Below are 24,940 nucleotides of genomic sequence, written 5' to 3'. Positions count from 1 at the left end.
TTTGAGAAATGTCCAAGATTTTATTGCTAGTGTTTTCTTCTAGAATTTTTTATGGTTTTGAAAATTTAAGTCTTTAATTTTTTAAGAACTATATAATAACCAGTATAGCATATTGGTGTAAACTATTACTATCTAGGGAAATGTGATAATCTGCTATTTGTTTTTACATTTTTTTAATTGATTTCAGAGAAGAAGGGAGAGGAAGAAAGATAGAAACATCAGTGATGAGAGAGAATCATTGATCTGCTGCCTTCTGCACATCTTGCACTGGGGATCAATCCCACAACCTAGGCATGTGCTATGACCGAGAATTGAACTACAACCTCCTGGTTCGCAGGTCGATATTCAACCACTGACCCACACCAGCTGGACTATTTTTACATTTATACCATGGAAATTAACCATAATTCAGAGCACAAAGAATATATGGACTGTAATATACAGCTATAGTTTAGTTTTCACAAAGTACTCTAAAATGGCATCAATTTTATATCATAAACTCTTAGGCATGAAGTCAGTTAGAGGTAATAATTTGCAGAGAAAGAATCAGAGGCTACCAGTGATTAGCTAATTTTATCATACTCAAACACATAATAAATATTAAACTATTCTCTTAAACTCAGGCTTCCTCAATCCTAGTCTGGAGTGTTCATCTCTCATGCTAGAGTGGAACTGATGAATAATGTATCTTGTTTTCTGTGATTCTGATAATAAAAGGAAAGCAGCATATTTTTATAGGGAACAAAAAGACTATATTTAGAAAAAAGCTTGCTTTTTGTATGTTTGATTTGGTCTGTGGCATAACTGGTCCTATTTTGCTTTTAAATGTTGATTGTATAAATATCGCAGACTGTGAATAAAATAAATGCCTGTGAAGTAATTTGAGCTTAATTTTAAAGAAATTGTGATTGTAACTGAAGGATCTTTTACTAAAATAAATTATGGGCGGGGGGATTAAAATATTACTTATCAGATAGACACACTATCAAACAGTCATTCAGTAGCTGTTTCAACAAAATAATACTAACTCATTTGAAAACATTCAAGGAGACGGTGCCTGGAATTGAATGGTCTAGCCAGGCTTGTCTAGGCCCTTAAGTGAACCTTCAAGAAATCCATGCAATGAGTGGCTTTCCCCAAAGAGTCCAGATGCCTAATAATAACTAGAAAAGTAAACCACCTGTGGCACAGGCCTCCCACATCTGTCACTTTGCAATATTCCAGCTGGAATTCATTACTGGCAGTTTCCCCATTTTGCTGTCCCTTACTTCCTCCTGGAACCTTACCCCACTTGTTGGCATTTACTCTGGAGCTGAAATTTCTCTCCCAAGTCTACTTCCCTTGACTCTGCATTTTGTTTAGGTCTGATTCCCCAGTCTGTACACAATGACACTCTTCCCTTCCTCATGTAGTCATGTTACCAGATGGGATCCATTTTCCAGACATTCTCATTGACCTGGAATTCAAAGCATAGACATTCCCCGCTATGAGCAAAAAATAAAAAATAAAAAACAAATGCCCCTGAGCCCTCACCACCTTCCCTGTGTTCTCAGAGTCAGCCACTTTGGCTGATGTTTCTGGGACCAGCCCCAGTAAACAGAACCTATCCAGGGACTCAGAATCTGGTCAACAGATGGGGGTCTGCTTCCGTCTCAAATGAGAACTACTTAGGGCATGTTTTCCTTCTGTTCTTCCTAGGCCTTCTCTCTGTTTTCAGATTAACTGTACCTTCTCTTTTGCACCTTTGTTAGGGTAGAATCCATGATATTCATAGATGCAGGGAGAAGCATAGAAACATTTTTTATTAATGAGAGAAAGAGAAAGACAGAGAGAGAGGGAGGGAGAGGGGGTAAATATCGATTTGTTGTTCCACTTATTTATGCATTCATTGGTTGCTTCTTTTATGTGCCCTGACCAGGGATTGAACCTGCAACCTTGGCATATAAGAACAATGCTAAAACCAACTGTGCTACCCAGCTAGGGCTAGAAACATTAATTTAAATAGAAGGCACTACTCTTTGTCCAAAATCCCACCCTAAGCATTTGAGAAAGGAAAATGCACAGAGAAATACAAGCATAATGGAAGACTTGAAATGTGCTAGGTACTGTTTAGTATTACACATACATTGTACCTAACTTAATCTTCATATTGGCTAAAGGTAAGAGACATTTTATTTATTCTCCTATTACATAGAGTTAACTGAGCTTGAGATAGTTTAAATGATTTACCAAGTGTCTTTTAATACAAATATGTTGGATGAGTATAATTTTAACTTCTGTTGCATTTCATGTCTGTCATATCTTCATTATAGAAAAGCTTATTATCAATTATCACAGTCTTCTTTCTCTCTGAAAACAATCATAGATAAGTTAGCCCAGATATGAATTTAATAAAAGGTGGCTCATCATCTATACGTTTCAAGCTATTCCTAAGTATCCCATTGCTAAAGTACTTGCTACTTCCAATTTATTCTGAGCCTTAATATCTGGGGACAGTAAAATAAGATGTCTATTTTCAACTAAGCATTTATTATTCAGAGTCTAACATTTTTGGAGGGTCTCTTTTTAAAAATACGAAAAAATAATGTGTAAGATTGCACAACAATTCAGACATTTGAAACTTTTCCAAATCCAGGCGAACTTCATTCATTTTCTACATAATCCAAAACAGATGATTACATTGGAGCATATAAATTATAAAGTATAGTTTAGTGCAAAAGAGGCAAATGGACTAACCAAAACATTGTGATTTAATGCATGAAATTTTAACAGTATTTTATGTATCATTTTTAATTTAAATATGAATAACTTGTGCAATACATTATTTAAAAAATGAAGATTACAAGGACACAAACAAACAATAAAACAAGTAAATAATAAATCCATCCATCTTGAATCTATTAACCTGGCAGTTAAAGAAACACTGACCAGTAAAGAAATTCTTTGAGTACAATGGGAAGGGAGGTCACAATACCCGCCTTCAAACATATTTGATTATACATCCTAGATAACTTAATTATATCTTCAAAAGATACTTATTTTTAAAGAATTCTTTATATTTAGCCAAAAGCTACCATCTTATATTTTTAAACTGTGGTTTCCTAGGTTACAGTGTCCAAATTGTTCAATTTTCCACCTGGGTTCCTCACTCTGAAATATTCACCAGTATGTTTCCTCCCTATTAATGTGTGGTGCCCAGAACACAGCATAGTATTTGAATGTGTTCTAACAAACAAAAAGTAAGACTAGCACATCCTCTTTCTTCATCTCTACACAATAATTCTACCACTATATCATACAACTTATTCACCTTAAGTTTATTGTAAACTAAAATCCCTATGTGTTTATTAAATCACTATCTGCTAATAATGTCTATCATTTCAACCTTTCTTAAGAAGATTTGTGGGTTTTTAACCCAGAATTCAGCTTTATCTTATAACTTTTCCCCCCATTACTCCAGGCTATCTGGCATTTTGAGATGCATACTGTTCCTCTATTCAGCCCACCCACAATATTATTATCAAAACCTAAGTAAATACCTTAAAGAAGTTCAGATATACCATAAGCTCTGATTTTGATTACATTTAAGTCTACCCATAGAGAGAGATGGTTCTTACTACTAATCATTCCATCCTGTAGGATTTAGAAGAATGAGTCTTTAGTTCATTATTGATAAGGTAAACATCAAGTTGTGTGGAAAGCACTATCTTAATAATTTTCAAGGTCTACTTGGCCATTCCTCTCCTTTCACTTTAAAGTCTCTTCCAGGTTTTCTGAAACTTTAATAATTGAGTAATTGTTCTTGAAAAATGACTGTTTTAAAACATTTTCCTCTTAAAACACAGTTTTTAAAGGTAATCACAGTAATAAACAACAAAATCATTTTGAAAGCACAATGAAATTATATTTAAAGAAAATATATTTACACATGTATTTTAGGTCTATTTTTTAAAAATATATTTTATTGATTTTTTACAGAGAGGAAGGGAGAGAGATAGAGTTAGAAACATTGATGAGAGAGAGAGAAACATCGATCAGCTGCCTCCTGCACACCCCCCACTGGGGATGTGCCCGCAACCAAGGTACATGCTGTTGGCCGGAATCGAACCTGGGAGCCTTCAGTCCGCAGGCCGACACTCTATCCACTGAGCCAAACTGGTTAGGGATTTAGGTCTATTTTTAATTATATAAATACTTGCCTTCATTCCTTCTTAGTTAACTTGAAAGGAAAATTATTATTCTTGTATTAGTAGAAAACTACAATTTTTTCATGAACCTATAAATCTGCTGTTGGAAACAAAATTTGTGATTTCCTAACAGATTATTCTTTTATCTCATACATTTTTTTTCACTGAAAATACTTGTAGAAAACATTACCAGAGGAACTAAATTACTGTATCTTCTTATGTTTCCCTGCCCTGAAATCATTTTTTTTTCCCCTCCACGTTTCTTTCCATGCAGGATCAATGGGAAGAGAACAGAGAATAACATGTCAACTTCTGTGATTGTGTTTTCAAACACAATCTATTTTCTATTTTTCCTTTAAAGATGATATACTTTTCTCCTCTCAGCTGTTTCCTTTTAGATAGGAATTTTCTAGTACTTTAAGTTAAACTATAGTCTTTTTTACATATCTGCCTAAAAACCAGTAAATTTTACATACATTTGCCTCTGATATAACTGCTTTCTCAAGGAAGTTGATTTTTGCCATAGAGACTCCCTTTGACTACTTCATATTATACAAATCTTTTACCAGAGAACACACTCAATTATGGTTTAAATCTCCTCCATTCTATACCATTTAACAAAAAAGCTAAGGGGAATATTTAGAGATTCACTTGATTTGTAAGCCAAATATTCATTTACTTACGATATACATATTACTCAGTTCACCAATCTCCTCTCTAGGCAATTATGGGCTATTAAATGCAATAGCTCTATATCTACAGAGGTTCAGTCTTCCTCCCCAGTACACAACCTTACAGGTTTTGTTTCCCCTGGGTGTCTCTGTGGACATCTAACCTAGTATAACACCCCAAATTGGCTTACTTGCCAGGTTCCACACATATCTTGTCATCTCCCAAAATAGAAAACAGAATCTATACAGAATCTTTACTGTTAACTGCTTTATCAATTTCCCAGCCCCTTTACAGTAACTTCACTCTTGCTTTGTTATCCACTTCACTTTCTACCAGTATTCAAGTATATTTTCCAATACTATTGCTAACTGTTGACACTCCACAAAACACCAAAGGGTTGGGGAGAAGCTATTGCTAAGGCAAAAACAAATTTATTACATTTGCTAAAGTAAGAAAGACTCTTACCTTGACTGATCTTTATAATGTTTCAAAATGGGAAATTGGTTCAGAATATAAATAGGGATTTGGTTTTCAGGACCCTTTCTGGGAGATCTTTAAGGTAGGTCTTGTTAGGTGAGGAACTGATTGCGATTGAGGAGAGTTTATAACACCTAAGCTTCAAATAGTGGTCACAGTGTGGCAAGGGTTTTGGGTGAGTATGAGCAAGTTTAGAGTATTGAAAATAAGTTATATAATTTTCAATCTCACTTTTCAGAAACAAGTATTTTGGAGCAAGGGCTAAAATAAATTATTTTCACTTGGTTCCAGCATTGTTAACCAATGGACAGAAATTGTGTTCAGTCCCGTTATTGTTTAATATACTAGGTTGGTTTGAGTTCTCAGTATGTATACTCCCAAAGCCATTCTAATATCTATTCATTTTTTATTGTGTTCTCTTCTATACATATACTAAACAAATGCCAATCCTTGTCTCTAGGCTCTATGAATACCATTATATTGCTCACAGTTTACTATGCAGAACCCAGAGTTTTTGCTGGTACATGGCTTGTGTTCAATTCAATATTCTGTTGAATAGATGAATCAATCATAATGTCTGAAATCTATAAAAGGTTTTACTTACTAGTTGTAGAGTAAATGCATAAGCATCAAATAAAATGTGTGCTAGAAATACCTGAAACCTTTGTTCAGATCAACTCAGCTTTAGGTTTCAGTTCAATATGTACATTTTACTTTCTAAGTAAGTCAATGAGATAGGAACCCTAGTTCTTTGTGTGTATGTAGCAAAGGAATAACCTGGAGTACATTTGATTAGGAGAGGGGGCTATTCAAGAACTATTTCCCCGAGGAATTGAAATACTGGAGCTGCAACTTGAAATATGAGAGGAAATTACCTAGGCAATGAGAGAATGCATTATAGGCCAAACAACAACAACAACAGACACACAAAATATAATATTGTAAAATTTTACATGATCATGTTTGACAAATCAAAGAAGCCCATTGTTTCTAAAGATAGAAAGCAAGTGGTTTAAAATGATGCAAAAGAAGTAGGTAGTGGCCAAGCCATGAAAGGTTTTGTAGTTCGTGTTAAAGCATCATCAGACTTTATCCTAAACCCAATGTGAAGCATTGATGTGTTATGAGCAGGGGAGTGATGACCAGATCTGGGTTTTGAGAAATTACTCTGGCTGCTTCATAGAGAATGGGTTAGTCAGGAACAACTGTCAATATAGGGAGACCACTTGGAACCTACAGAGGTGATTAAGGTCAGATGATGGCAATGGACTTGGGTGATGACAACAGGACAACAGTAATGGCGAGAAGCACAGAAACTTGAGAACTATTTAAGGGGTAAAATAGGAATTAAGTGATTGGTGGCATCATTATCTGAGTGTAAGGACGCTACTGCTCAGTTATTGGTGTTGGGGTGATCATCCCAAGTTGAGTCTTGTAAATGTTACATCTGGAGAGATTTTAGAGATGTGCAAGTAGAAATAACAAAGTAGTGTTCATATATATATATATATATAAATATTTGGATTTTAACAAGGTATAAATGTGAGTAAAATCACCTAGGTAAAATAAATATTAGAAAAAGCCTTACAGAAACTTCAACATTAAGGGCCAGAGAAGTTTGAGTCAGCAAAACAGGCACAGAAGGAGGCCCATAAATATAAATATAAAGATAAAACCAAGAGAACATTATGTCCTGGAAGCCAGTAAAAAAATAAATTAAAAAATTCAAGCAGTTCATACTGTGAAAGGCTGCTGAAAATCACATAAGGTGAGTTAGAATTGAAAATGCCATTAGATATAAAATTACGGAAGTTGTTGGTGACATCTCTTTTTTAATAAACTGACCTTAAATTTGATCATCACTGAAAAAGTAAAGTGAAATGTAGAGTCTGAGGAAAAGTTTTATTTAAGTCCCATCTAATAACGATGTCATACTGCAGAAAATTAAATCATAGGAGATAATTATATAAACGGCAGCACTGTTATTAGAGACAGGTTGGGATTCAACCATATGAGGGAATATTTATAGTTTTAGACATCTAGCTCTTAAATATGAATCTCAAGTAAATCACTTTCATACTCCCTTAATGTGTTAAAAATATGTTTCTATCTCTGTTGGTGAATAAAGAGCTCAAAAATAACATAGGCTGGGTTTTGTATACTTGGAATAACTTTAAATATACAAAAATCAGAACTTTCATGTTTACAAGGAAGACAGTGGGGCTCAGGGGATGGCCTTCTGAGGCAGGCCTTAGGAGGAAGGTGACTCCATTGAGAGTTTTAGGGTAAGAGATTTAAGGGAGAGAAAAATAAAATCTACCTTCTTATAATAAATTTCTCTCTAAGTAAACAAATACACTGCAATCACAAGAAATTTGGGAAAACATAACAGTTCTGAGAATTGTTTGGTTTTGTTGCTTTTTGTTTTGTTTTTTTTCTCTGCTTTTATGGTAGCACCTATATTGGGTAAGTAATGCACCCTTCAACCTCACTACTCCTTTAAAAACCACTGTTTTAGGACAAAAAAAGACATTCTCTAGTCCTAAAGGAAGAAAAAACAGTATTTACTCCTTTTTTTATAAGTAGCAGATTTTCATGTTTTTAAGTTAATAAATTAATTGTTATAGCTTATGATAATGTGACATTAGATTGATAATTGATATAATATCAAGCCTTAATACTTAAGCATCAAGTACTAAATGTTTACTAGTAAATCCACTGTTTTGCCACAGTAACCTACAGCATGGGAAATGTAGTATAGATTACTGGTTTCTATTATATGGGAATTATTTAAATGTTCTGACTATTAATTGCTAGGGATATTAATTTTTTTAATTGCAGAGGAAATTACTTCCAAATAAGCAAATATTATGGGAAGTGGGCTAATATAATTTTAAAGTAGAAATTTGAGGGAAATTTATAGCATTGAATGCATATATTAGGACAGAAAAAATATCAAAATAAATACTATAAGTTTCTCCCCTAGGAAAGTAAATAAAGAAGAGCAAATTAGATCCAAAGGAAGCAAAAGCAAAGAAATAATAATTAGAGCAGAAATCAATGAAATTAAAAATAGGAAGTCACTAGAGATAGTGAATGAAACCAAAAGCTTGTTCTTTGAAAAGATTAATAAAATTTATGACTCTAGGCAGAGTAACTAAGAACAAAACAGAGTAAACACAAATTAGTAATCGGAAGTGAAAAAAGAAATATCACAACATATCCCACGGACATAAAAGAAACAATAAAGGAACATGGTGAATAGCTCTATTCTCACGTGTTAAATAACTTAAATGAGCCATAACCGGTTTGGCTCAGTGGATAGAGCATCGGCCTGTGGACTGAAGGGTCCCAGGTTCGATTCCGGTCAAGGGCATGTACCTTGGTTGCGGGGCACATCCCCAGTAGGGGGTGTGAAGGAGGCAGCTGATCGATGTTTCTCTCTCATCGATGTTTCTAACTCTCTATCCCTCTTCCTTCCTCTCTGTAAAAAACCAATAAAATATATTAAAAAAATAACTTAAATGAGAAGCGACCAATTCCTTGAAAGAGATAATCTGTCAAAATATACGCAAGAAGAATGGGCTATATAAATAGGACTATTAAAGAAATTAAATCAATAATTAATAAAGTAACTTTCTAAAATAGAAAACACCAGGCCCGGAAAGTTACTGGAGAACATTAACAGACACTTAGGAAAGCAATTACACTGAATCTCTCTAATCACTTCCAGGAGGTAGAAACAGAGGGAATACATTCTAATTCATTCTGAATCCAACATGACACTTATATCAAGTTCTCAGATTGGTGAGGGTAACCATTTTGAAATGCATTGGAGCATTTTAACTTTAACAAAGCTATCCCACATGATAAACTATTTTACAACACAAAAACCTACACATGGATATTTATAGATGTTTTATTCATAATTGCCAAAGTTTAGAAGCAACTAAATGTCCTTCCATAGGTGAATGGATGAATAAACTGTGGTACATCCAGACAATGGAATATTATTCAGTGTTAAAAGCAAAGGAGCTATTTTGCCAGGAAAAGACATGGAAGGAATGCTTATTTCTGAATGAAAGAAGCCAATCTGAAAAAGCTATATTCTGTATGATTCCAACTATTTGAAATTCTGGAAAGGACAAAACTATGACGGCAGTAAAAAGATCAGTGATTGCCAGAGATGAGGTGTAGGAAAGTATGAATAGATTGAGCTCAGAAAAATTTGGGGGCATTGAAACTAATCTGTCTGATACTATAATGGTGGATAACTGACATTATACATTTGTGAAAACCCATGGAGTGTACAATAGCACTATAGTGGGATGTGTGGATAGGACTGTTTGTATGTAGGGGTGGAGTACTCTCTGTTGTTTCCACTTGATTTTGCTGTAAGCCTAAAACTGCTCTAAACATGAAGTCTACTTTTAATGAAATCATTATTTAAAAATACACATTTATAATATAAACAGTTATCTTATGATTCCCACATTTGAAACCTAACAGACAATGTACTTGGTTTAGCTCAACATTTCCCAAATGCGTTTTACCATTTTACTGCTAGACTCATTTTATATAACATTTCTTTTATATCCCTTGGGGCTTGAGTTTTATATAATATTTTCTGTGAAATACTGGGTTTAGATATACCAGTAGTAAATAAAAAAATATATGGAAATCTTCTGCTGTATTTTTTGCTCTCTATATAGCTTACATTTTACATTTTTTGTGATTAAACAGTGATATGAAATATTTTTAAATAGGAGTAAAATAAGAAATTGACATATATGAAGTAACAGCAATAAATAAAAGGTAGCATGCACTCCTATTTCCTGACTCACAGTGTCAAGTGCACTTAGAAGCATCTATAGTTTTCCCACGGAGCTGAGAGTATTTGTGCTTTTCACTAATCCACCCAGACACACACACACACACACACACACACACACACACACACACCAATTTCCATTTTGAATATGAGGGGCAGGCAGATAATCTCTATCTCAGATCTTTGTTAGAAACCTATTGTGCTTCTCTGGTTTTATAGAAACTTGCTTCCTCTCCGCAGCTGTGCGCTGACATTGGCCTACTTCTTTTGACTTGACCTCCTGCCACTCACTTTCAACTTGGTTTGAATCCCGGGCACTCTGTCTATTTGGTCTTTGTTTTCAGTTTCTTCCCACTCTATTTGGAAATTTCGTTGATGACCTCAGGCTGTACACTTGGATTATATGCCTTGTTTGTTTCTTTCCTGTAGCAGCGGAGTCATTAGACTTGGAGCACGTCATCTCTCTCTGGAGTTACAATTTCTGTGCTTTCTAACCTCCCGGGTTTGGGTCTGTGCCTGCCAGACATTCACTGTCTTCAAGGTCTTTCCAGTTGGGCTTCTGATCTTGACTTTCATGGGTCTGCCCCAGCTGGCTCCATGACAGTTTCCAATACTTAGCAGACATGAGAGAAGTCCTCCTTTTCCTGTCACTGCTTTTGGTAAGTCAAACATAACACTTGCAGCAAACTCACAGGGCTATCTTCAATGGGCACTTGCCAAATAGCTATTTAAAATGCAAACATTTTTTCCTCATCACACTCCCTACTCCCTTTCCTTGCTTTATTTTTTCTCCATAGTATGTATAACCCTTTATCATACTATCTAATATACTCATTTATTTCCCATATTGTCCACCTCTTTCCACTAGGACAGAAATTCTGAGTCAGAGCTTTGTCAGTTTTTTCTCAGTGAAATACCCCCCAATCCAGAACAGTGTCTGGTCCATAGTAGGCACTCAATAAACACATGATATGTAAATGAAGGGAATGAGTGAATATGAGGTGAACTGGGAATAAGAATGCTGCAATTGACAATTTCCATTATGGAAAGCCACAGAATTTTTATCTAAGACCGGCCCATTGTGATACTCACTAAATACTCTGAGGGAATTTGCAGTCTGGGCATCCATGACCACTATGATCAAGTTGCAAACTTTGTAGCAGGGAAATCAAAGTTAAGTTTACCTTACTGACATAATCTTCAAAGAAAAGTGAATACTTTTTTGATGCACAGATCTCAAGGAAGTTATTGACAATTAAAGGTTGTATGGCTTACTCTTTTCATTACTTATTTCATGAGAAGAAAAGCACACCGCTCAGTTATTCCCAACTCCAAATCTCTTAAAAAGGGAAATGAATTTTCTATCATTCTTTTATTTTTGTGCCTTTAGTAACTGAAAGTGTGTTTTATTCTCAGTGAAATTTTTAAGCCTGGAATCTCCTAGTCAAGAGGAGTGGTCGTTCCTCCTCCCAATTGTATGACTTCTGGAGTGCCTCCACTTTTTGGCGATTACAAATAAAACTACTATAAACATGCATGTCCAAGTTATGGTGTGAACATACGTTTGCAATTCTTCGGGGTAAAGGCGAAATTGAGGAATCACATGGTAACTGTATTTAGTTTTGCAGTGGCTGTGGTCCTTTTTACAAGCTGCCAGCAATGTATGAGCGATCCTGCTTCTCTATTGTCACCAGCATCTGGTGTTGTCACGTATCTCCTTTAGGAAGACATCACTCTCATTTAGCCTATTTAGAACTCTAATTTTTGTTACATGCTTCATCTCATTCCTTCCTATTCTCCCAAAGTGACACAAATCACCAATAGGATTAATGTAACAGGGACTATCTGTACAAATTTTGCAATCATTAAAATAATTATAAGGGGATACTCTGGACAATTAGATGCTCATAAATTCAACAACTCCCAAAAAAAAACATGAACTTCCCAAAAGTCAACCAAAATAATATAAACAATATAAGTTGCCCTGTCATCTTTCAAAGTTTAAAGTATAAAATAATAATACCAGACTCAGTTTCACTGTAGAATTTACTATACATTAAATAATTGTCAATTTTATACAATCTCTTCTAGAAAATAGAGGAGAAGGGAACACTTCTTAACTAATTTTTCTTGGACTAGTGTTATATTGATAGCAAAACAAGAGAAAGACAGTAAAATAAAGAAAACTATGGACCAATATCTCTCATTAACTTAGAAAAAAACCCTGAAAAAATATTAGGAAATCAAACCCCACAATGTATAAAAATAGTTATACCCAATGACCAGCTAGGATTTACTTCTGTAATGGAAGGTTGGTTCAAAATTTGATAATTAAATAATACAATCCACCATTTCAACAGGATAAAAAAGACAGAAATAATATAACCATATTAACTGATACTGAAAAGGCATTTAACAAAATTTAATATTTATTCATGAAAAAAAAACCTCTCATTAAGTTTAAGAACAGAGAGGAACTACCTTGATTTTACATACACCCTGCAGCTAACATCATACTTAATTGTAAGTCTAAATGATTTCCCAAAGATCAGGAACAAAGCAATAGAGTTGGTTCTTACCAACTTATTCAACACAGTACTAGAATTTCTAATCACTGCAATAAGGCAAGAAAAAGAAATAAACATCACACAGATGAAAAAGAAAGAAAAAATATTTTCTATTTTCAGATAACATGACTGTCTATGCAGAAAATCCCCAAGATGTACAATGCAACAAAACTACTAAATATAATAAGTGAATTCAACAACATCACAAATACAAGATCAATGCAAAGGAAAAAAATTCACATTTTTTGCATACTAACAATACATATATAGAAGCCAAAATTTAAAACACAACACCATTTAAAATTGCTACAAAGTAAAGGACAGTTAGAAGTAACATTAACAAAACATGTATAGGATATTTATGCTAGAAAAATATGTAATGCTGATGAAGAAAATCAGAGATCTAAATAAATAGATAGACATCCTATGTTCTTTGTAAATATTCTCATTTAATTCCCTTTAAATATTGTAAATCAAAATATAAATTAATAATATATTTGACACTACAATGTCACAGACAAATGAAGACCTATCAATTTTTATCTCTTTCTTAGGAATTATAATCCTTTTTGTGCCAATATTTTTCTAATGTAGTTCCAAATGTTTATATATATATAATGATTTATTACAATCTGTTCTTAAGCATATCTGTATATCTTGATATATTTCAGACCAAATTTATTAAGGGAAAACAAAACAAAAGCAAGCCACATTTTTTGTTTTGCTTCATTATGTTTATGGTTTTTATTAAATCTCATGTTTCTGTATAATTGGGTAACTGGTTATGTTTTATAAAGTAAGAAGAATGGGTTTATTACAGTTCATCATTAGTCCAAATCACAAGGTTTATATACTATATTGTGCAGATAATAGAACAATTAATTAGTGTGCTATACTAGTGATTTTATTTACTCTCAATAGGACTATGGATTTTAGGAATCTAAAAATATTTTCTACACTAAGGAAGAGTAAAAAATATTCATGAAAGAGATAACAAATATATTTTAAAATTATCCAAAAGACTTATGATGAATTACCATGAAATAATTATACTTCAATTACACCTTTGAAGATTCAAAAATTCTTCTAATTTTTTCCAATGTTTTCCATTGAAAAGTGTCTACTATAACAGTATGCTTACTCAAAGATCTTAAATGAAATATTTAATAATATACATTTTTTAAAGATTGAAAATCAACAAGACAATGTTAAACATGAAAATCAAGAAACAGAAGTTAATTCTGTATGAAGTATATATACAGTAATAGAGTTAGAAAGTCAGTTCCCTGTTTTGAAATAATGATACAAAATGAGAAAAATATTAAGTTCAGACAAATTCTGTTTTTATTACCTCTTAAATATGTTAATTACTTTTATTGATTGATTTTTAAGTTATATATGTTAAGGAAAATAAAAATCAAGTAAATAATTTTCAGAGGTATATCCTTTCAAAATATAGTGATGGAAGTAATTTATTCTCATGTATTTATATTGTTTATGAATAAGAATATTTGGGGGGAATAAAGCAACCATCAACTATACATATATCTAAGCTAGACAGAAGTCACTTTCAAAGAAAATAATAACTACGCAGAACCTCAAACACTAAAAAGGTATGATAATCTTACAATTTTCTCTCAAAGTTGGATTTTGCTATCTAATTCATTAAAGAGAAATATGTTTGCGTATTATATCTCATTTTCTGGGTTGGACTGAATGCATATATTGTATAGATTGGAAAATAATTAATTAGAATATATTTAGTTTGAAATATCTAATCAGACAGTTTAGAAATAGTTTGATATGAGGTCAGTAGACCAAAATATATAGGTAAAAAGTATAAAGAGTAAATTTTTAAAATCTTCCAAGTAAAATATTAGGCATATATTTTGGCTTTTATCATTGTCTTTTCCATAAATTAAAAATCAGTCTTCATAAAGTTTGATGTATTTGAACACTGAGTTTACTTGGAAGCTTACATTATTACTTCTTTTAATTTATTCATTTTAGTAAATTTGCTTTAAATTCAGGGCAAAATATTATAACTCAACTTAAGGCACCATTCAGTAAAGAAGTATAGAATACTCTCAGAACATAAAATGGCAGTTTGTTTTTCTCACTCTTTCCAAATTTATATTGCAAATTTAATTTCCCCCCTGAAACCAGGAACACATACTGTTCCATGGAACTGTAAGGTTTGAATCATTATTTCTTCTCCGTCTCATGTTATGTTTTGAGGTTGGGATCCATCATAAATATTAGTATTATCATCTGGATCTGATTAAATGTAATGGATATGCAGTTTTGGAAAATAACCCACTTTCTTGCCTATTAGTAAATAATATCGATTCTTCTTTATACAAATCACTAAAATTCTGTAACACCCAGTAAAACAATGGTCTTTAAAAGCTTGCCCAGTCTTGTGTATAAAGTTTTATTTTCAGACTTTAATTCAGTCTGATTATTTTCATTGTTTTTTTTTTGTTTTTTTTACCATAATAGCTCTGAGATTACCTACTGACATAAAATATTTTAAGCATCCATAATTAAAACCTAGGGGGAAAAAGACAATAAAACTTCAAAACTAGTTTAAAGCTTTGCAGTAATATTTTATTGCCAAAGAAAGCAGATAAGACTTTCACACTGGGCTGGAAACAGCAGGTAATTAATTCCCATGGCAGAGACGTGGAGGAAAAGCACATTCCAAATTCTCAGGGTAAAGTGCAGCAGGAATTTGCAGCAGGTCCTGTTAGGTTTCAACATTAACCTATAAGAGACACTCAGAGTGCACGGGGTGGAATAGTTGGGAGGGGGCGGGGGTGGAGACTGTGAAAGTACAAATTATATAATAGAAATGCTTCCGGCTGCCAACCATCCAGAAGAGAAAAAAGCTCTAAGTAATACAACAAAAGGGCTTAGGAAGTGTTTGAGTTCTTTCCTAATATACCTTCAGCCTGGCCTTTACTTTCCCTGCCCTGCTTTCCTAACTCAGCCACAACTAACTTCAGACTGAAGAGTGGCCCTGGCCTGGCGTTCCCTCACTCTACATTCTGTGGCTTAAGGACTAGAGTTTCCTCCTTAGGATTTGTCATTCTGATGAGCCCCCTCCCTTTGAGTCATTGATTTCAAAGGGTGATCTGTAGTTCATCACGAATTCGGGGAAATGTGTGATCTCATGAATCCTGGGAGTTGTAAAGTGGAGTTGGAAGTGGAGAGAGGAGGAGAAGACAGGGGCCTGCACGCCATTAATGAGGAGGGCTTGTCATTTTCCTGGATTTGGCCAAGACTTGACTGTTTTAAACTGCCTGCAGTGTGTTTGATACTTCAGAGGGAATTTAGTAAACAGTCCACGGGCAAACCAGAGCTGGTGGGAACCTCACACACTTACAGAAAACACACTTTATTTAAATTCTTCCCAAGTAGCATTCAGGTGGACAAAGGTTGACTATCATCGTTATGACCATGTGCAGAACAATGAAAAAGTATTTTTTTGCCAGTGAATATCTAAATTTTAAGTCACAGCCCTCAAACACACCTTGACCCAAAGCCATGTCTCACACGTTTAAAGAGTTAATAAATGCAGCGGTTGGATATAGAACATACAATACCTGATCCTTCTCAAGGGTGAAATTCACACAATGGTTTAAAGGCATCTATGCAAAATGTTCTGAGAACGATACTGTAGGAAATGACCTAGATGTTTTCCCATAGTTATTCCTACTTTTTCTCTGCACTTTATAAAATGTTTAGTGTTCCAGAATGTTAAATAAAGCCCACGCCAAATGAGCACAAACATCAGCAGCTGCAGGGGTCTCCTCTAACATCAGATGCCATCAAAATTACTGAAAGATTTGCTCATGTGTGTCAATAGATTCTTTTGCCGAGCCAAGTCCTTATCAGTGGTCAGCAAACCGCGGCTCGCGAGCCACATGCAGCTCTTTGGCCCCTTGAGGGTGGCTCTTCCACAAAATACCGGCTCTTCCACAAAATACCGACTTCTGCGCATGGGCCATGAAGTTTCAATCGCACTCTACCTGTGCTCCCGCACGTGGTATTTTGTGGAAGAGCCACACTCAAGGGGCCAAAGAGCCGCATGTGGCTTGCGAGCTGTGGTTTGCTGACCATGGGGTTGAAGTGAGAGAGAAATGCCTGCTATTTTTCTAGGTACTATTTCTGAAACAGTGCTCTACATACCATGGGGTTCTAGAGATACCCAACCCCAGTGAAAGTGGTGAGGGAGGGTGACCAGGGCCAGGTAGGCAATATTCTGGGTCCCCCAAATGTGGTTTCATCAGAGCAGGTTTGCTGTTACCTGCTTTATATTCTGGAAAACTTCTGCCACTTAAACAACCATTTCACTACAAAGGCTGTTCTGATAAAAGTTAAAAGACCCAGACCTCCAATGTACCTATGTAAAATGGAGAATAACTTTTATGTGTCCTATTTGTTTTGACTGCTACACTATTTGAGCACATGTAAGGAATTTGCTTGCTGTGGTCTTTGGGGGTGTGTTTAATACAGATCGCAGGTAAAAATTATAATTAACAAAGCTTCGCCACTTCATTGTGTTAATTTCAATCCATCCTTACCACTCAACACAAAAGTCTTAAGAACAGAGCAATAATTTCTTAATTTTCAGAAGGATGGTCATTAGTTTTCAGAGTTGTGACTTTTTGTCTCTCCCATTCAGTCTATATTGATCCCTACAGTATGTACAACACACTACACTTCGTGACAATAAAATATTAGTTTGTAAAACTGAAATGCTCTGAAGTCTGGGTGCATGCCTTTCCCTGAAAAGCTGTTATTAAACCAATGACCTCATAAAAATCTTTAAAATTAATGAATGACTATGATGGTTATCATTAGGTATATCTCAAGTGGAGTCCTTCCATCTTAAAGGAATTTAGTCACACACATATTAATACTATGTTAGACACAACAATGTATTGTTGTTTTTTCACAGATGAGGGACAGAGAGATTACTTGATTCAGCTTGATGACTGGCTTCTGAGAGTAAAAACTCAAATGTTTTGTTAGTTCTTCAATATATTCAAGCTGCCTTTGCCGTCAGATTTTTGACTGTGGTGGTAGATATAATGGCATGACAACCACTGTCTGATTGTCCAATTCTCTCCATCCTATACACAGAAACAGAGTACTATACACATATTTGTTCACTATGTTTGCTGTGCCCCAGGGCTTGAAGTAGCACTTGGGCTGATTCTTCTACCTGGATTGTCAACAGGGTACATTTCATATACTGGGTGATGTTTTAGCTAGCATATTATCCTGCTATTCTCCATAGTATGGCACATCAAATTGTATTTGAATGCCTCACATAACCTAGTACAGTCTCCAGATCATTATAGGACATGTCTCCATTTATCTGCCACATGTATGTATATGTACATACACACGTGAGAGATGCTGACTTTTGAAAGATCTGAGTTTTAGTTTGTTCTTAGAAAAGGAGGTATTTGTATTATCTACCCACACTTGACTCAATCTCTGACTAATTGATAAAGTGCACTTGAAACTCATGTTTGTAACACATCATCTTTTAAGAAGATAAAAAAAATCAAAGTCTGTAACATTTTCCCCACTGGAAATTTATTATCTTTTATAATAAAAGCCTGATGTGCAAAGTGTCCAGTCAGCTGGTCGGCTGTTCAACCAATCAAAGTGTAATATGCTAATGATATGCTCAGGGTGCTCAAACTGCTTGCTATGACGTGCACTGACCACCAGGGGCAAAAAGTTGACCAGTCAACCAGTCACCATGATGTGCACTGACCACCAGGGGTCAGATGCTCCAACCAATAGGTTAGCTTGCTGCTGGGGCCTGGCCAATTGGGACTGAGCGAGACTAGCCAGACACGCCCTGGAGCTCTTCCATGGTCCCTCCCCAGCTGGCCAACCTCCCGCGTCCCTCCCTAGCCCTGCTCATGCACTGGTGGGGTCCCTAGGCCTGGCCTGCACCCTCTCGCAATCTGGGACCCCTCAGGGGATGTTGGAGAGCCGGTTTCAGCCTGATCCCGCAGGCTAGGCCGTGGGACCCCACTGGTGCATTAATTCATACACTGGGCCTCTAGTCAATGATAAAATCTTGAAAGCAAAAAGCACCACTAGTTTGACAATCAAAAGTGTTTTTGAAAACATAAAACTAAAATCATGTCTACTTGAACTTATGAATAACAGTTCTTACTAAATGAGCTGACTTGCTTTCTCCTCATTACCTTCCCCCAATCTCCTTATTTAATTCAGATTCCTTTACTTTATTGGCATGGCCATTAAAGCATGGCCAGAAAAATAGTTTCTTGCTTTCCAAAAGTATTTGAGAGTGTTGGGTTCACTTTTGGTTTCACAGTAATTTAGGATAATCACATAAGTTGTTGACAAATAAACATTCAGGAAATTTTTATGAAAGGATAACTTGGCAAACCACAATAGCCTTTAAACTTTGCTTTAAATTAAAATTCTAGCAGTTTATGATGTTACTTTTTGCCAGGATAAAGCTATAAATTGCTCTCATATTCAAAAGAATGTTTCCATTTAAAATTTACATTTACAAGTCTAATAAGATGTTGGAGCTCATTCTATTCACAGAAAATCTATTGAGTTGCACAACTTAACATTATTAGAAAACCAACTCATCGTTCCTTGAATCAATTTATGCTAGTTAATAGTTCTTTAATGATGGAATTTTGTAGTAGAGATAATGATAAAATCTTAAAATGAAGAGGCTAAATTGATAGTTCAATACAGACAGGTCAGTTATATGTTATAAGACAGTGTCTAATGTTTCTTTTTTAAATCTGTTTTGAACTTATCAGTACTTTATGATCAGCTTACGTAGATTGTTTGGAATATTCTCTTATGTCCAGTTTATGTTTAGAACAGAATTTATAGAAAGTATTTAGAGGACTATATAAAGTACATTAAAGACATATGGCATGTGGTTTCATCCATAAGAGATGCCTCATCAACTATAAGAAATATTCCAGCCAATAAGCTTATGATTTATTATTCATAGAGATTGCACTAAAGTATAGGCCAGTTCTTTGTGAATATGAATTGTGATCCTTAAAATTCTTGCAGAGTTTCAAATTCTAAATTAGGTGACATATTGCTTTTTTAAAATTTAAATATTTGGAAATAGTTTTTGCAATTAGACTTCTTCATTATTAGTATCTAATATGGCAAATTTATACCTTGTATATTTCTACTCAAAAAATTGAAATTCAGAAGATATATTTAGTACCATACATAAGCATATGTCAGATATAAAAAGAGAAAATTTTGATAACCAAATTGGCTTTAGTGGGAAAACTTACATTGATTTCTGTGAGAATAATAAAGACCTGGATTTAATTTATGACAAGTCATATAGGTGATCCTTAAAAAACAAAAGGCATGATCTGAGAGATGGAGTTTGAACTACTGCAGAGGACGCCAACCATCTATATGAAAGTCTTTATAGTAGTCATTACCTATTGGATAACCTAGGGAGGGGCAAGCGTTTACAAACCATTTATAATTTATTCTATCTTTCTTTAAAACACAACAGAGTGTGCTTCCAGCTGTGCAGATATGGTTTTATGAACTCAAAAAAAGTACATACACACATACACAACCAGACACAAACACACACACACACACACACACACACACACACACACACACACACACAAAGTATTCACAATGGGCAAGATTTCCCAAGATTGGAAAGTAGCAGAAATATGCTACTGAAACTGAAATGAAACAAAGAACATTTGGTCTATTTGTGGTGAGTAAACTACCATATATTATCCTATATAACACAGAGGTAATATGCAAATTGACCCTCACCCCCTCGCATCACAAGATGGCTCCCCCCACGTCGTCACAAGATGCCCCCCCTCACATTGTCACAAGATGGCCACCCCCACATTGTCACAGGATGGCCAGCAGGGGAGGACAGTTGGAGGCAATCAGGCCTGCAGGGGAGGGCAGTTGGGGGGGACCAGGCCTGCAGGGGAGGGCAGTTGGGGGCGATCAGGCTGGCAGGGGAGCAGTTAGGTGTCAATCAGGCTGGCAGGAGAGCGGTTAGGGGCAATCAGGCAGGCAGGCAGGCAGGCAAGTGGTTAGAAGCCAGCAGTTCTGGATTGTGAGAGGGATGTCCGACTGCTGGTGTAGACCCAATCCCGCAGCGACATCCGGCAGTTGGACAACCTCCAAGGGGCCGAGGGGGGGAGCAGGCTGGGCTGAGGGACACCTTCCACCAGTGCACAAATTTCATGCACCGGGGGCCTCTAGTTTTAAATGAAGTGGGTGGGAAAAGAGTTTAAAACTTGCATAATTGTAACTATGTATGGTGACTGATGTTAACTGGAGTATTGTGGTGATCATTCTGCAATATACTAGTGTACAAATATAGAATCGTTATCTGTATACCTGAAACTAATATAATGTTGCATGTCAATTATAATGAAAGATAGGAAGCAAGGTGGGAAGGGAGAAAGAAAAATAGTTGGTCCTAGCAAGTTTTGCTCAGTGGACAGAGCATCAGACTGAAGGTTCTTGGGTTTGATTCTGGTCAAGGGCATGTACCTCGGTGGCAGGCTCCTCCCTGGCCCTGGTTGGCACTCGTGCAGGAGGCAACCCATTGATGTGTTTCTCTCACTTTGATATTTCTCTCCGTCTTTCCCTCCCTCTTCCACTCTCTCTCTAAAAAAAAAAAAATCAATGGAAAAATATCCTCGGGTGAGGATTTAAAAAAACAAAAACAGAAAAACAAGCAAACTATGGAGAAATACAAGCTATGGAGAAATATAGACTGATCTCTGCTGCATGCTGGCTGTTTATATGTACAAATATAATAAAACGACCATCAATTATTAATGTATGATTAATAGATATAGGGGAACAATATTTGCTCTATTGTAAGTGGCAAACTCATGATTGAACCGAAATCAAATTTCAAGATCAAATCTCCACTGCCTCATGGGCTGGCGGTGTGGATTACAGGAAGCAGCATTTATAAAATACCAAGTATAGTGCCTGACATATCGTAGATATTGAACATGAGCTACATTTATTAGGCTTTGTTAGCAATTAGTGCTTACTCTTTGGGAGGTTCTGGGCAGTGTATCAGGAAATGATTTTACCTATCTCCTACTGTCCACTTCAACTCCATATAAAATGATTATAATCCCCATAAAAGATACATGTATATAATATAAAAAGGTAAAGAGTCTAATAAGCTACATCTCTGTGGCACGCATTACAGTCCCCCTTTTCTCATAGTAACAATAGTCACAGTAGCATTTGGTCCTCGGTTTCCTACTGCCAACCTAAACAAACAGGAAGTTACTTATAGTAATAATCTCAAGTCCATTCTTTATTACTATTTTCATGATTTACCAATGCATTTGAATTACTCCAGAATCCTTGTCAAATCCTTCTCATCATTTCTGAGGTGAGAGTGTGGTTAGAAGGAGGGGAGTTTCTAGGAGATCAAATCCTTCCTAACCATATTATATAATTCACCCTAACTCTAAATTCTCTTTTACCCAACTTTTTTTCTAAAATGTGTACTCCAGTCTCATTTTGTCTCAAATGTTGTGCAAAACACTAGAGATACATTAGTGTGCAAAGAACTCACTGTGTCCTGCCAGAGTACCACATCTTAGAGCCTTTACTGAAATTCAGACAATAGAACCTCCAAGTACAATACTGTGTGCTAAGTACTTTGATCAAGAAAGTATTGAGCACCATTTGATCAAATACAAGGAAGTCTTGCCTAAGATATTCAGAGAGATTTCCCCAGAGAAATTAAAGTTAAAGCTGAGAATTCTACAAATTATAAATGATGATCCCTGGTTTCAATATTTCTCAATCATAATGGAAAGCCTTCTACTCCCAAGTCATCCCTGGGGTGTATTTTATACAGGCAGCTCTGTATTCTAAATAAGTGTTTCTGCTCATCTTAGCCATAAATACAGAAGGTGCCTATGATTACTTCTTGATAAGTGATTATTTATACCATGACAACATAATAAAACCTATCTGACCACTGACAGAGAACCTAATTCAATAGCATGTGCCTCTGGGTTCCTCTCACCACTGTACCTTCCCATGTTTACCACTGACCCAGCTTTTCTGGTTTCATCCTGAAAGAAGTCATGTCTATTGACAAGGCCACTCCCCCTGCTTCTGAAGGAGTTAAAATTTAGCTGGGACTGAAAATCTGAAAGTCAGCTGAGATGGAAAACAAACAAAGTCACCTGACTAGTAACTATGCTGGGAAAACAGTCACTTAGAAAGCCAACTGCAAAGTCAACAAGAGACATTGTTTCTTCACAGGTCACGTAGCAGCTTTAAAATGCCAGAACACGTGCCTCTGAGTAACTACTGCTTTCTAAACCATGATACCCCCCAACCCACTTTGCTACACCCATCTATTCCTGGGGATACCCAGTGGCTGAATGACCCTCACCTCATGGAGCAACCATTTCCTACTTAATCCCTGCCACAGAAACAACAGCTAACCCCAACCCTAACCTTAACCCTAAGCCTAACCATAACCATAACCCTAACCCTAACCCTAACCCTAGCCCTAGCCCTAACCCTAACCCTAGTTTCCTCCCCAGAATTCCCAGAGGGAACCCAAACCTTATGAAAGGTGTCTCCTGCCTTCCTCTTGTGAGGTGGTGTCCCCTGGCTCCTCTGGAACACCCTCCTCCATTGCACAGAGTCAATAAATTTGATTTTGTCAGGCTAAAGGTGTGTGCCTGGTGGTTTCTATCTATCCAAAACTAATTTTAAAAAAAGATTAAGAATTTTCTAACATTTATATATCACTCTATAAACATTTGTAAATACATTTTTAGATAAATAACATTTTGCTCCCAAATATTTCATGTTATTTAATTTTATTTGAGCAAGCTGTTCATAAATGTATAAATACAATATTTAATGTTGAGTCGGATTTTAGTGTATTAAGTAGGCAAACTTCTATCAACTTGCATAAAAATTAGATTGCTGATAGACTCTGCACTGAGATGTGAAGTATGCAGGGATGCTGTATCTAGTTGTACTAGCCATGCATTGTGCAAACATTAAGTGATTCACTCTCATCATAGTCCATGTGAATGGTACCCCCTTTAGTTACTCATTGCAACATTCTAATATTCAAACATACTATATACTCAGAGTGTTTCCCATCAAAATCTACATAATTGACAAAATTATTCAAGCATGCTTCATTAACATTAAGCTCTAATGTTTTCTTCACATTTAAAATGACTTCTCATTTAAAAAAACATTTTAACTTCTAAATGAATAGTTTAGGAGTTTTATAGGTTCAGTCTTACAAATAAATTTCACATTATTATAACCAAAACATAAAACTACAACCCTCATACTGGTTTCCTAAACAGATTGCAATGAGAATGTGGACCTACTATGAGCTCAATTCTACTAAACTGTAAGTGTTTCCTTAACAAAATAAAAATAAAGGTAATTATAGTTGCTTTAAGTTCAACTAAAATTAGATAATTATAGAGAACTGATGTAGTATATCATTATAGTTTTAGATGAGTGTAACAGTTCCATGTACTCTCATTCAAGAATCCTTTTGACAATCATTATAAGTTGAAATTCTGAGGAACACCAATCGTGTGCCATGAGATGTTCTATGTTATTTGAGAACATCAAAAGTGCCAGTCATCTATAAATTTGTGAATAAATTTTATCACACTTCAAAGGAGAATAATACATGAAACAAGGTAAGGGAAGCTCTGTCAGGGAGTAGATATGGACTGGAGTTTGAAAGGAGAGTTTATGATTACTGGAAGAAAATAAATGTGAAAATTACATTCCCAAAGATGCAAGGTATACTTGAAAAACAGTGTGGGTATTAGTGTGAAGAACTAAAAAATAAGTATGATCAGGAAATAAATATAGAGCCAGAATGTACTTGATTTTCTCAGATCTCTCTCCTGTACACATCACAGCTTATAAATTCAAGGAAAATAAAATAAAAGCTAGAGATAAATACAGAAAATAGATGTGGAAATATCTAGAATAAGGTTGAATTGTTGGTGAGGATCAAGCAATTAACTAAGAACTGAAATCTTGTTTTATATATCACACTTGTTTCTATATCATACTAGATATCATACCAGTGGCATTTGCATTCAAGACAACAAATATAGAAATAT

The sequence above is a fragment of the Myotis brandtii genome, unplaced genomic scaffold (assembly GCF_000412655.1).
Source record: "Myotis brandtii unplaced genomic scaffold, ASM41265v1 scaffold53, whole genome shotgun sequence".
NCBI lineage: Eukaryota > Metazoa > Chordata > Mammalia > Chiroptera > Vespertilionidae > Myotis > Myotis brandtii.
Note: the sequence above shows the minus strand (reverse complement) of the source record.